Raw genomic sequence first — 13,722 nt, 5'->3', positions numbered from 1 at the left:
ATGCTTGCCAGGATGGCAACTGCATGCGACCTAGTGCACTCACCTACGGTTGCCTCCTCCACATCTTTCCACACCTTTGCCATCTAAAACATACCTCCTCTAGCACACCTCCCCGGCTGGTTATCTGCTCTTGCATTATTTGAACAAATGTTGATTGCCTTTAGACTCCTGTGTCTTCAAGTCCCATCTTTGTTTGCCTTATTTTTAATGTACATTTTGCCCAAGTTTGTGTGACTCATTTTTCTTAATTGGTCAAGAATTCCAGTTCTGAAAGGAATTTTGTAACTTCATTTGGCTTCTTTGACATTGCTACATAACCACATTGGCCCTTAGGGTTGCCTGGGCTGGGCTGGGGAATTCCTGGAGATTTTGGGGGTGGACCCTGGGGAGGGGAGGGACCTCCACAGGGTACAATGCCATTGAGTCCACCTTCCCAAGCAGCCGTTTTTCCAGGGAAACTCATCTGTGTGGCCTGCACAGATCTCCAGCCACCACCTGGAGGCGGGCAACACTACTAATCTGTGGTATGCATTCTTATCTGACCCCCATGTTTTAGAGGTTTAGGTCCCCCAGTTCTCCAACTCCCCCCTCCCCATCCCAGTTTAAAGAAATCCCCTCTTCTGAAATGAAAGTTGATTGTGCTGTGTAGCCTTCTCTTTTCCTGTCTCTTCTCCTACCCAAGTTCTCAGATTTCCAGGAAACTGGTCTTGCTCAGCAATGAAGTTGTTTAGGTCAGAACTCGGTTAAAACCATTTAGACTGAGATGGGTCTTTGGGGAACGTGGGGAGAGCAGGAACTGAAAGCACAAATGACTGAAACCTCAAGGGTGCCGTCCATAACACACCAGCTGGGGATGATGGAAAGCCCATCTGCCTGCTCATGGTGAGAGTTTTGCTTAGCAAGGGGAAGCCACAAGACCTGAAGCATTAAGGGAAGCTGATCTGAGGTTTGAATCTGGGATATGGAGGCCCCTCTGAGTGGTCTTCTAGTCTGCATAAAATCCTGCATTGCTTAATTATGAGAATGAAAGGCAAGATGGGGGAGCGAGGCAGCTTGCCTGGAAGTGCCGTCATTTGTCCTGTGTCCCCTTTCCTCTCATCCCAACCTTCCTCTCAGTCCAACTGCTGTGAGCTTGCTATAGGGGTTGCTAACCTCCAGGTAGGGCCTGGAGATCTCTTGGAATTACAACTTAACTCCATACTACAGTGATCAGTTCCTCTGGAGCAAATGGCTGCTTTGGAAGAGGGATTCTGTGGCATGAGACCTCCCTGAGGGCCCCCTCCTCACATCCTGCCCTCCCCAGGCTCCACCCCACAAATCCCCAGGCCTTTCTCAACCCGGATTTGGCAACCCCGGCTGGCTGTGATTGCTCAGGATGAAAGAGGGAGGCTTTCTGTACATGCTCAGCTGCATTCAGTCACTGCTTGTCCAGGCCTGAGATCTGGCACCAAGAGCTGCTTCTCTAAAACATCTGTCTATGCCAGCCTATACAAAATGGCACACGCAAAATCCAAAGGATGTAGTACAAAAGGCCATTCTGTAAACTTTACGTCGCCGAGAGAACGGAGTCCTGCATTTTGCCTCACACTGATGACAGTTGAACAAGACGCGGACCAAATGCATTTTCAGCATCGTGTATGAAAATGTCCTTGTTTATGTCATGTGGAAAGAGTATGCGCCCCTCTCCCCCTCCCCCAATTGTTATTTGGATGAATTGCTGGTGGCAGGCAGCAAGTGAGGTTTGCTTTCTTTTTCTGATGAGCCATCGCCATGGCTAGGTGGATGATTCACCTATGGCAAACGTGGGCTTCTGGCCAGACACAGTTAATTGGCTACCTTCACAGAGTTTTGGGATTCCATGCCAGAGGACTTCTCTCTGACCTGATTGGGGCCTCAGCTACAAAGACAAACCAGCTTCCTTCCCGAGGCAGCGCCAGCCAGCCACACTCTCTGGTTTAATTGCTGTACATGATGAGGGGCACCTGTTGGGGAGGAGGCACCAAGACATCAGTTGTGCTGCTGCTGGGCTTCCTGCATATTTCTCAGTGCTCAGAACATGAAAACAAGACTTTGTCTTCCCTTTGAAAGTCACTTGTTGGGAATGGAGATGTCAAGCTCCACAAGGGCTGACTGGGAATCGAAAGTAGGGAGCTTTCAGGGCGACACTGTGAAGGATCTGACAAAGTCACTGTGCAGAATCCCACTTTGTGCAAACAAGTGAAGATATTTTGGCTAAACACTACCTGAAGTTGCCTTAGACTGACCCAGACATTTGGTCTCTCAGGGTCAGTGTCGTCTGCACTGATTGGCAGCGGCTCTCCCGGGTCTCAGGCAGAGGTCTTTCCCATCCCCTATGACCTGACCTTTTAACTGGAGACACTGGGGATTGTGAAACGGATGCCTTACCACTAAGTCATGCCCCCATTCCTCAATGACCACATATGACACTGCCTTATACCAAATCAGACTCTGCAAAAAAATTATCCTCTGGAGAAAAAACTGAATTCTTATAAAGTTTTGACATCTTTATGTAGAGTTACGTATTGCACAAATAATTGTGAAAGAGCCAGAGATGATGAAGAAGTAGAGATTGGATATATACCCCAACCTTCACTCGGAGTCCCAGAGTGGCTTACAAACTCCTTTCCCTTCCCCTCCCCACAACAGACACCCTGTGGGGTAGGTGGGGCTGAGAGAGCTCTGACACAAACTGCTCTTTTTCAAGGACAGCTCTGACAGAACTATGGCTTGCCCAGTGTCATCCAGCAGCTGCATGTGGAGGAGTGGGGAATCAAACCCGGTTCTCCCAGATTAGAGTCAGCACACTTAACTACTACACCAAACTGGCTCCAAACTGAATCCAGAACATAAATATCCATGGCCTAACTGTATGATTTGCCCTGACCTGGATGGCCCACGTTAGTCCAGTCTTGTCAGATCCTGGAAACTAAGTAGGGATGGCCCTGGTTAGTAATTGAATGGGAGACCACCAAGGAAGTCGAGGGCTATGACACAGAGGCAGGCAATGGCAAACCACCTCTGAATGTCTCTTGCCTTGAAAACCCTACAGGGTCACCATAAGTCAGCTGTGACTTGAGGGCACTTTTCAGCACCAGCTCTATGAATCATTTTGGGGTCTGCCTGGTCTCTGCTCTGAGCTTAGAGTGCTCGGTTGAAACTGGATGCCCAGGTGTGTGTGGGGGTGGGGTGGGGGGCTGGAACCGCCGCGCACAGGGAAAAGAGTCTTGAAGCTTCTCTCTGTACCATTTCTAGTTCTGAAACCACCCTAGTGAGCCACTCATAAGCCCCACTGAGGAAAACGTGTAGACCATTAGTGCATATAAGTTCCCCCAACTTGGAAAATAGCTGTTTCAAGTCTGGAAGATGGCATGGAGAGAGAAGGTGCCTTATATCCCCCACACATTTTCACCCGGTTAGCATCAGGGGTGGGAATGAGTATATATCACAAGAGCAGAGCATGTGGGTAAAGCACAGTACAAGCTGATGCCCTCCTGTGCCTTCTCCCATTGCCTTCCACTCTCTGAAATGTTTCATGTTCTCCAAGGAAGCACCTAGCTCCTTGATTGGTAAACTAGGTTCCTGTCGATGTAGCAATGAACCCTGCCAACCCCCTGCCTTTATCAGGACCTAGGTACTGGGAATGGGCAGAGGAAAAACTCACCCGGATGCTTCTGTCTGCCTTCTTGTCTCCTCTCCCTTTCTTCTTCTGGCTGCAGAGCACATTCAGAATGTCAGCAATCTGATCCCTGACCCACCTGCCACCCCCAATTGCAATCAGCACCTGTGCTCATAACAAATGGCATTTGGGAGTTATATTCCTTTTTATCCAGGTAATGGGGAATTGTAATTGTCTTTAGACACATCAAATAGATGCAGAGATACAAACAGGGTTGTTGTTTTTTTAGTGCTTTGAACTGGTAAGGAAGTTGTAATTCTGGGTTTGATACCAATAATCTTTGCCAAATGAAAATCAAGTATTAGATAAGGAAATGTTCAAACTTCCCTTGCAAGTCTTATGAGGCTGTGGGATTCAAAGCCATTCAAATCAGACAGGTTGGCATTAAGTTCCAGAATGTGAAACACAAAAGTGCGGGCCTCCCCCCACCCATCCCAATATTCTGCCATGTACCTGGGTCAGAGGATGATGTGTATCATCTGCAAATGCAATAGAGAAGCACACCAGACAAGTATGTCAAGCCTCCAACGGCATGTTTGTAGGCACTGCAGCCTGAGTCGGCCCACTGCCCTGGCTTTGCAGGTGAGGTCTTGCTGCTGTGGTGGTCTGTTGGTATGGTTGCCAATTCTGGGTTGGGAAATTTCTGGGGATTGTGGGGGGGGGGTGGAGAGCCTGTGGAGGGTGGAGTTTGGAAAGCAGAGGGATCTCAGCAGGGCATAATGGCATGGAGTCCACCCTCTGGGGAACCCATCTCTGGAGTCTGGAGATCAGTTTGTAATTCCAGGAGATCTCCAGGCTCCCCTGAATGTTGGCAATCCTATTGGATTGTTATGCTTTAAAAAATGTCACTGAGAGAATTTTTTAATGGAAAAGCCATAGAGAAGCATAGGCTGGTTCCACATGATCCATCAATATGGAATTATTTGTTCACATTACACCTTGAGCGGGTTTCATGGAGAGGCAACATAGAAATGTGACTGACAGATAGATAAGGAGCATCTCTAGACAACAGCATGTCTTAACCTGAATGGCCCTGGCTAACCCGATCTTGAAGGATCCCAGAAGCTAAGCAGAGTCAGCCCTGGTTAGTATTTGGATGGGAGACCTCCAAGGAGTGCCAGGGTCATGAAGTGGAGGCAGACAATGGCAAACCAACTTTGAGCATCTCTTGCCTTGAAAACCTCACAGGGTCACCATATGTTGGCTGCGACTTGGCAGCAGAGAGAAAGAGAGAGAACGAACAAATAGTGTAATCAGCTGGTGGCACTTCAGCAGTTTCTGCATTGTTTTTTCTATCATTTTCCAGATTTCATTTGTATTGGATTTTTCCATTTAAAATACACCTGCAGCCTCAGCTACACGCATGTGGACAGTCAGCCCTGCCGAGGCAGCCCAGGTGACTGTCCCTTTAAATTCTCTTCCCTGTGCTTATCCTAAACAACAACAACAACAACAAAAACCCCTTCCGATTCTTCCTGCTGGGGCCTCAGCATCCCTGAGTGGATCCTTTACCTGGGCAAGGGAATACTTTGATTACCTGTTGTCCTCTTTGCAGCAAAAGTGATTTTCTGCATTTTATTTTTGATTTGCATAATCAAGCAATGTGCTTTTGCTAACTGGAAAAAGCAGACACTTCCATTAAAAACGTCCATCCCCCATCCTTTCTCCCAGCCCTACTACCAAGGAACCCACTGGGAATGCATTCAGATGTGCCAAGAGAACATGCATTCTGCAAACACCTCCAAGAATCAGGAGCTGCTGTAAAAGAGCAGAGGCACTGAGCCTCCCCAGTCCTCTTGGCCTTTCTTCTCTTCAAGCAGTTTTCTACTGCCCTGTGTCTGGTGCCCTCATATGCTTGCCAACTCCAGGTTGGGAAGTTCCTGGAGATTTAGGGGGTGAACCTTATGGAGGGTGGAGTTTGTGGAGAGGAGGGACCTCAGTGAGGTACAATATCATAGAGTCCGCCCTCCAAAGCCACCATTTTCTCCAGGGGAACAGATTCCTGTAGTCTGGAGATCAGTTGCAATTCCGTGAGATCTCCAGGCCCCATCTGGAGATTGACAACTCTAGTGCCCTGGCACACCTGACCATCTTTATCAACAATTTGTCTTCGTGTGTGTGTGTGTGTGTGTGTGTGTGTGTGTGAGAGAGAGAGAGAGAGAGAGAGAGAGAGAGAGAGAGAGAGAGAGGCTTCAATTACTACATTTATCTTGATAGGAAACTCTCCTAATCAGTTTATTTCTATGATAGTGATCAATGCTCCCTCTAAGCTGCAGAATCTTGTGAACAAAAATTCTACTTTGTGAGCTACTGGCATTAAATTTGTGAGCGAGTTATTTGCTTACTGCATAAATTAGTTTACTCTGATTGAGCCAGAGGCTAAAAAACTGTGAGCTAACTCACACTAACTCAGCTTAGAGGGAACACTGATAGTAACACTGTAATTGCACAACTGGGCTTCTAAAAAAATAAATATGAATAATTGCCTCTGGCAAAAAACAGAGTAATTAAATCTTCAGCCCCTGACCCAGGATCCATTCAGGAACGTCATAGCAGCAAAAGCAGAGGGAAGGAACAAATGCAGAGGGGAGCAGGAATTTGCTTAGCAGAGCTTGATTTTACTCAGCCATAGGCCAGAATAGCCTGATATCATCAGAGCTTGGGAGCTGAGCAGGGTCAGCCATGGTTAGTGCTTGGATGGAAGACCTCCAAGGAAGATGAGGTAGCTGTGCAGAGTAAGGCAATCAGCCCGTGCCTTGAAAACCCTGTGGGGCTCACCCTAAGTCGGCTGTAGCTTGACGACTCTTTCTACCACCAGGTTTCATTTTGGTTGGAGACTAGGTAGGATTAGGACCCCCTCATGGATCACTGCTTTGTCGTGGCGAGGGGGCTTGTGTGGTTCGATGAGGCTGTGGGCTATGCCGTGGAGGGCCACCCAAGACGGACAGGCCATAGCAGAGAACTCAGACCAAGCGTGATCCCCTGGAGAAGGAAATGGCAACCCACTCCAGTATTTTTGCCAAGAAAACCCCATGGACAGTATCAAAAGGCTAAAAGATATGACGCCGGAAGATGAGCCCCTCAGGTCGGAAGGTGTCCTATATGCTACTGGGGAAGAGCAGAGGGCAAGTACAAGTAACCCCAGAAAGAGTGAAGCGGCTGGGCCAAAGCTGAAAGGACGCTCAGTTGTGGATGTGTCTGATGGTGAAAGGAAAGTCCGATGCTGCAAAGAACAATACTGCATAGGAACCTGGAATGTAAGATCTATGAATCAAGGTAAGCTTGACGTGGTCAAAAATGAGATGGCAAGACTGAACATCGATATCTTAGGAATCAGTGAACTTAAGTGGACAGGAATGGGCGAATTTAACTCAGAAGACCATTATATCTACTACTGTGGCCAGGAATCTCGTAGAAAAAATGGTGTGGCCTTTATAGTCAACAAGAGAGTGCAAAAGTCAGTACTGGGATACAATCTCAAAAATGACAGAATGATTTCTGTCCGATTCCAAGGCAAACCATTCAACATCACAGTAATCCAAGTCTATGCCCCAACCACTGATGCAGAAGAGGCTGAAGTGGACCGGTTCTATGAAGACCTACAACACCTCCTAGAACTAACACCAAAAAATGATGTCCTCATCATCATAGGGGACTGGAATGCTAAAGTAGGAAGTCAAAAGGTAACCGGAATAACAGACAAGTTTGGCCTTGGAAAGCAAATTGAAGCAGGGCAAAGGTTAACAGAGTTTTGTCAAGAGAACACACTGGTCATAGCGAACACCCTTTTCCAACAACCTAAGAGGCGACTCTACACATGGACATCACCAGATGGGCAACACCAAAATCAGATTGACTATATAATTTGCAGTCAAAGATGGAGAAGCTCTATCCAGTCAGTAAAAACAAGACCTGGAGCTGACTGTGGTTCAGATCATGAGCTACTCATTGCAAAATTCAGACTTAAACTGAAGAGAATTAGGAAAACCACTAGGCCATTCAGGTTTGACCTAGATCGCATCCCTGATAAATATACAGTAGAGGTGAAGAACAGATTCAAGGGTCTAGATTTGATAGATGGAGTGCCTGAAGAACTATGGACGGAGGTTCGTGACATTGTACAGGAGGCAGCAATCACCACCATCCCAAAGAAAAAGAAATGCAAGAAAGCAAAGTGGCTGTCTGATGAGGCTTTACAAATAGCAGAGGAAAGAAGGAAAGCGAAAGGCAAAGGCGAAAAGGAAAGATTTACCCAACTGAATGCAGATTTCCAGAGAACAGCAAGGAGAGATAAGGAGGCTTGTTGTGGAAGCAATCTTGTTGGTGCGGTGGCTCCCTGTATGAGCTGACTTGCTGGCTGCCTTGTATTCTGCTAACCTGTGCTTGTTTTTCAGCTAGAAACCTAGCCTGTCTCCTGTCCTGGCTTCTAAACTTTGACCCTGAACTCCAGACCTTCCTGCCCCCCTGCCTTTTGGATGGAACCTTCAGCTTCCTGACTCTGTACTAGTTTGTTGTCTTTGCTCGTCTGTTGCCTTGACTGTGATTACATCTGTGCATCCTGGCACTCCCAGGTAGAGTAGAGTAAAAACACCAGGCTCTGCCTTGAATGTGACATTTGATTTGATTGCTTATCATTGTGTTTGTGCATTCTGGAGACTCGTATATGGTAAGCACCAGACTCATCCTTGAACACGACACTGGTAGCTGGTGAGATTCTCTGATCTGTATTCAGCTTAAAAATACCCTTTTGGCTCAGATACATACAGGTGAATGCACATCCCTACTGGGGAACACAAAGCTTGAATCATCTCTTGATGGGGCTTTGAGCATACAAAACAGCTGGAAAACATACTGGGATCCCCTGTAAATTCCACATCTGACCCACCTCTTTAATACCCATAGACCTTTGTTATTTGACTTTGCATTACACAATTTTGTAGTCTTGGGAACACAAAACCACAAGGGGGGAAACCTTTAGGGTTCCCTTTTCTAGAAATTATTGTTTTTATTTAAAATTTAAAACAATATTACCTCATACAGCAAACTGTGCACTTTGATATATCACAGTGTCTTAAAAAGGAAAATAATCCGTTTTTTTATTTTAAAACTTTAAATGCGTTTTTTTTGTTTAATTTTTTTTGGAAATTTTATTTACATCCGCCTAGAATGATCTGCAAGTAACACAGTTACTATGAAACCAAAAATTGTTACAAAATGTTTACAAAAAACTATATTTATAGAAATTTCTGCATGTCCACAAAGGAATATTCCCCTGAATGTCACAGAGACCAGTTTCTGTTGGTTGTTGAGAAGTATGTCAAGGGAAGCTTGGAACCGACCATGAATGTGTGGTCTGCAACCACAGCCAGTTATGTTCCTCGTCTGAGCAAAGAGGCAGGCCTTATGCAGGCATCTGATCGTGTGGCTTTTCTAGAGTCGTGTAAGTATTGGTGATCAAACTAAAGACGGTGGGCTTGTGAGGATGTGTGCATGGGGGTTCAGAATCAATCTCAGATGACAGCTTCACATCCCAACTTTGTGATATTTTGAAGGTTGTGAGCTTATGGTTCAAGACTGGAAGAATCCCATATGAAGCCATCAACTCTGTCCTCTTGCAGCACCATTTGGAGACCTGTAAGTGCTGTGACTGATCAAGTTTTGCTGGCAATCGGAAAAGCAGACATATCCATCTTTTGTGGGACTTGCAGGGCACAGCCCTGGCAAAAGTTTCAGAAAAGAACACCAACTCTCTCTGCCCTGTGCTACTGTGGGAGCAATAGCGCTCCAATTACCCCTTGATATATTCAAGCTACTCAAGAACAAACCCCAACGATATGGTGATGTTTCCCCAAGTCTAAGTACATTGCAGAAGAACATAACAGCATGACAGGTGGGCTTACCTGAGTCATGCTCACTTGCCATTCAGCTTACTACCATATCTCCATCAGTGGATGGCCAGCACCCAGGGCAATAATAACATGCTCCACTCCATCACTTGCTTGCTCCCATGATCTGGTTCAAGTTCAGCCCCGGCAGTGAGACCCCAAGTTTCATTTGTTATGCATATGCTGAAAAAACGTGCTTAAAACAAGACTATTTTCGAAAGCAAATTAATGAATAACTCTCTCAAGAAATGCTGTTTTGCACAATGTTGAGAGTTGACTGATCAGATTACAAACAAGAACAGCCTGATTTTTCAAAGGCAACTAAAAAAAGCTGTTGAATCATTAGAATACTTCTCTGTCTCAGTAGAATTTTGTACATTTTTTAATGTTCTCAGCAAAACCAAACCAAGCCAAAAAAAAAAAACCCTCTTCAAATCTAAATATCGAGAGGCAGACTTTGAAGGGTGCATGTTCCTGTTCAAATAACAAATTCCTATCTTCTGGATTTTCTGGAGTGGATAATAGAAAGTGAAAATGGATACATACACAGATCCCCTATCGAAAGCAACGTTCAGTGATGCAATGATAATGCGAGGCCTGAGGATCTGACTGAACTGAGAGTTATTAAACTTTTTTTTTAAATGATGCATGTGAATCCAGTGGATGGAGCTGCATCCATTCCAGTCTTCTCTTTGAAGGTCTGAGTGGGTGGGGGCCTCATAACATGGGCCTCATAACATGGGCTAAAGTTCCATGGATTTCAGTGACACTGATCAGCAGCCATCCAGCCAAACTTTCCTCTGTTTCAAGGATACAGCTCAGTAGCTTGAGAACTACTCTGGAATGCTTTATCACTTAAATTGTCACACAAAGTTATTGTTTCTAAATCCCGTTTCTCGTGTAAGTTATGTATGCCTCTTGAGAGGTGAGACGAGGGCAGAAGGGGAAAGCAATGGACTACAGGCTATGGTTGCCAGCTCTGGGCTGGGAAATACCTGGAGATTTTGGGGGTGGAGCCTGAGGGTGGGGTTTGGGGAGGGGGGATCAGTGGGGTATAAATGTCCCACCTTCTAAAGTGGCCATTTTCTCCAGGTGAACTGATCTCTGTCACCTGGAGATCAATTGTAATTAGGGCTGTGCATTCGGCTAAGCTGAACCAAATAAATACCTGATCTCCAGCTACCCCCGGACATTGGCAACCTTACTATAAGCTGAAAAAAGGGTGGCAGGATCAGTTGCCAACTCTGTCTTGAGAAATTCCTGGAGAATAGGGGTGGTGACTATGGGGGGGGGGATCTAGGGAGGAACTTCACCTAGAATCTATGGTATACCATAGAGTTTGCCCTCTAAAGCTGTCATTTTCCCCAGGAAAACTGATGTCTGTAGCCTGGAGATATAATTCTGGGGAACCTCCAGGCTACACTTGGAGATCAGTAACATTATGGCAGGAGGAAAGGAGCAGGATTACAATCATTTCAAAATGAATGAAAAATAATGGACTAGAAAAAGCCCGTGTGATACATTTGTTAAGACAGCAAAAAAGGAATGGAAATACCAGTGAACGATTCATTGCATTTATTTCCCTGGCAACTGGCAGAAAGTTCAAAGAGGTCAGAGGAAAAGGGACAGCCAGGAGATAAGGAACTGCCTTAAGATCAGGTCATAATTTCATGGCCTGAAAAATCTGCTTTCACCCTTCTATCTTTTAAAATTTTCTAACATCCAGTGTGATGAGTTTTGATGAGCTCAAAGATGTGCACAATGTTTTGTGTCTATTTGGTTGGTCCTAATAAAAGCTAAGCTGGGTCAGCTCTGGCTACTGTTTGGATGGGAGACCTCAAAGGAATACCAGGATCGTGACACAGGGGCAGGCAATGGCAAACCACCTCTGAACGTCTCTTGCCTTGAAAACCCCACAAGGGGTCTCCCATAAGGCAGCTGGGCCTTGATGGCCCTTTCCACCCCCACCAACCAAAAGGGAGCACATGGCTTTTATTCAAAGCTTCCTGACCCAAAGTCAAATGGGCCTTGCAAAGAAAACCATCCTTCATTCATTATGTCATTCATTCCACAGAGTTTCTACAGTTCTTCATGGCTCGATGGCACAGAGGGGAACCTGGCTACCTGTTCTCCTGGGGCTTCCAAGTTCAACCCTTTGCCCCTCTGCTGTGCTGCTCCCTGCCGTCCTAGGATACTAAATGCACACGTTGCCCTGATATCCCCCCACAGCCTGTCTTCCTGGGGGTTCCAAGTGCCAGCCTCTGCCAGCTATGTTATGTCGCTGCCATGCTTCCTGCGCTTGTGTGCCTTCTTCTGGTCTTCCCAAACCTCTGCCTACTGCCTGCGTAACACTTCTTCTCTGGGCAGCTTGTTTCTTTCAACTTTTTCTGCCTAAGGTCGTCTGGCAAGTGACCATTTCAATTGCCTAAAAACCTGGGACCCTTTCATCCATTTCCCTGAAATCTGGCAGAGACTATCCCTTGGGTGAGACGCACAATCAAATCATGGAAATTTTCATCCAACAAAGATTGAAACAAAATTCATCCAACAAAGATTGAAACAAAATTTCATTCCCAATGGGAATGAAAACTGCTGGATTAACAGAAAATGAATGGGGAAAAGAAGGCAAATAATGGGAATGAATTAATCTTTTGCAGTGGGAATAAAAATAATTGCACATGTCTGGAGGCTGAATTAGGAAGATGAGAGGTGGACCAAGAGAAGTTGGAGACACTCCTCATATGAACCCCAGCCCAGAAACAGGAGGAAATGTGGAGGGCCACAGGAGTCTCTACTGTCAAACAGGTCTGGAGGGGAAGGACACTGGGAAAGGACCAATCAAATACGCCCTCCCATGTGTTTGCACGTGACGGATAGTCTCGGGCTGTTCCCCTCAGGCTGCACGGAGACTTCAGGGGCCTTCTGGGTTTCTTATGGCATGGAAACTGGGCAGATGGAAAGTTTCTGATGCTTTTAATCCCTTCATGCTGAACAGAAAAGAGAGGGGGTCCTATAGCCAGCCATCCCTAGCAACTATTTCCCCTTCTGATGGAAAAGCAGAGAAGAGACACATTGGAGAGCCATCAAGTGAACTTCTGCAGAACTTCCTTCAACACTAGATGTTCTTTTCAAAGAAAAGTGGTTTTTCTTCCTTACCATGGGTAGGATAAGCAGCATGGTGTGACAAGAAAAATGGTCCACTGGGAAAGAGAAGTACCCCTGTCCCCACTCTCCTTTCTTCAGCTCCTGATAGAGGCCTCAACTGGCAGCTTTTTGTTAAAAGCAACCTGGGGCAGGGAAGGGGGGGGAAGTTACACAGAACTTTGGGTCCTTTGACTCCAGGCCTGAGCAAAGTTGCTTTGTGATATTTTGCTCCTGTCTTATGGGGCAGGCAGCCAAGCTTTCCTAGTGGCTTCTCTCCTCTGCACCATCTCTGGACTTGCATCTGCTCTATTTGATGAGGGCCTGCCACTCCCATCCTACCTGCCGTGCTACCTGAGGACAGCACCTGGCATGAACTTGATAACTGGCAGAAGGTAACACAGTGGCGAGGATTAGGGTGTGACAGCCTCCCAGATGCTCTTTAGAAGACTGACTCTCAGCACACACAGTTTCAGTAGCTATAGAGTTATCAAGTTTGCCTGGTTAAGTCTGAGGTCTTTCTGTGGACTACTCACTAGCACTTGTTCTAACCGAGACCAGGTTCAACTTGACTTGGAATGTCAACAACCGCTTGCAGTTTTTGAAACTGGAATCCCAACTAGAAATTTGCCTTTGAAGTTCAGATTTGCACCACGAGTCCAAACAATGGTTTGGCTCCAGCAGGCTGAATGTGAAGTGTTCCATAGTTTCCTGAAAAGAAGGCTCTCTTTGCATTTTGTTGTTTGGGGATGTTACGGAGCAGCCAGTCCCCTGTGTCCTTTGAAGCGGCCGGCAAAGGCTGTCTTTGGTCATTTGGAGAGAATGTTTCAGCCTGGAAGCAAAAGCCAAGTGGGCAACAAACAGTGCCCAGTGCAGGGCAGTATCTTTTGAAGAAGGATGAGATCACTTCTAATGGTGGTTGACTCAGTGGTGCAAGCATATCCCATTCACCCCTCCTCACCGAGTCAGTGTCACCCCAGCAGGCACCACTGAGCTGGG

Source organism: Gekko japonicus, unplaced genomic scaffold (genome assembly GCF_001447785.1).
Source record: "Gekko japonicus isolate JY-2015 unplaced genomic scaffold, Gekko_japonicus_V1.1 scaffold99, whole genome shotgun sequence".
In the NCBI taxonomy this organism is placed as follows: Eukaryota; Metazoa; Chordata; class Lepidosauria; order Squamata; family Gekkonidae; genus Gekko; species Gekko japonicus.
Note: the sequence above shows the minus strand (reverse complement) of the source record.